Source organism: Suncus etruscus, chromosome 12 (genome assembly GCF_024139225.1).
Source record: "Suncus etruscus isolate mSunEtr1 chromosome 12, mSunEtr1.pri.cur, whole genome shotgun sequence".
Classification (NCBI taxonomy): Eukaryota; Metazoa; Chordata; class Mammalia; order Eulipotyphla; family Soricidae; genus Suncus; species Suncus etruscus.
Window position 1 is genome coordinate 30032738 of NC_064859.1, and position 1295 is coordinate 30034032.

The following is a 1295-nucleotide window of genomic DNA, read 5'->3' on the forward strand; positions in this document are numbered from 1 at the left end:
TATTCTTTTTTTTTTTTTTTTTTTTTTTTTTTTTGGTTTTTCGGGCCACACCCATTTGATGCTCAGGGGTTATTCATGGCTTAGCGCTCAGAAATTGCCCCTGGCTTGGGGGGACCATATGGGACGCTGGGGGATCGAACTGCGTGGTCCTTTCCTTGGCTGGCGCTTGCAAGGCAGACACCTTGCCTCTAGCGCCACCTCACCAGCCCCATACTTAGTATTCTTAAAACTCAATCTTTCCTACAAACATACACACACACACACTTTTTTTTTTTTTGGTTTTTGGGTCACACCTGGCAGCGCTCAGGGGTTACTCCTGGCTCCATGCTCAGAAATCGCTCTTGGCAGGCACGTGGGACCATATGGGATGCCGGGATTTGAACCAATGACCTTCTGCATGAAAGGCAAACGCCTGTGCTCTCTTCGGCAGCACATATACTAAAATTGGAACGATACAGAGAAGATTAGCATGGCCCCTGTGCAAGGATGACACGCAAATTCGTGAAGCGTTCCATATATATATTCTTTCTTTAAAGAAAGACAAACGCTGGGCCGGGCGGTGGCGCAAGAGGTAAGGTGCCTGCCTTGCCTGCGCTAGCCTAGGATGGACCGCGGTTCGATCCCCCGGTGTCCCATATGGTCCCCCAAGCCAGGAGCGACTTCTGAGCGCATAGCCAGGAGTAACCCCTGAGCGTTACCGGGATAGGCCCAAAAACCAAAAAAAAAAAAAAAAAAAAAAAAAAAGAAAGACAAACGCCTTACCTCCATGCTATCTCTCTGGCCCCACTTTTTTGTTTAAACTTTATTTATTTGCTTATTTATTGATCTTGGCTCTGCATTCAGAAATTGCCCCTGGCAGGCTGGGAGGACCATATGGGATGCTGGGAATTGAACTGGGTCCCTCCTGGGTAGGCTGCATGCAAGGCAAACTCTCTACCGCTATGCTATTCTCCAGCCCCCCACCTTTTTTGTTTGTTTGTTTCTTTTGTTTTGTTTTGTTTTATGGCCATACCTGGCTATGCTCAGGGCAACTCTTACCTTTGCACTCAGAGATCATTCCTGATGGTGCTTAGGGGACCATATGGAGTGCTGTGAAGTTTCCTTATTGTGGTCAAGTGACTGGTTTGGCTTTTTTTGCTTTTGGGCCACACTTTGCTGTGCTTAGGGGTTACTCCTGGCTCTGCACCCAGAATCACTCCTGGCAGTTCTTCAGGGACCATATAAGATGCTGAAGATCAAAACCAGGTAGTTGTGTGCAAGGTAAGTGTCTTACCTGCTGTACTATCTTTCCAGCC

At 47.6% G+C, this 1295-nt stretch overlaps 1 non-coding gene across 1 annotated transcript; it reads left to right on the top strand.

Moving 5' to 3' along the window:
- The first annotated feature begins 414 nt into the window (after positions 1-414).
- Positions 415-521, top strand: LOC126025052 (U6 spliceosomal RNA). Its single transcript, XR_007501101.1, has one exon. It is a non-coding gene; the product is annotated as a U6 spliceosomal RNA (small nuclear RNA).
- The last annotated feature ends 774 nt before the right edge of the window (positions 522-1295 follow it).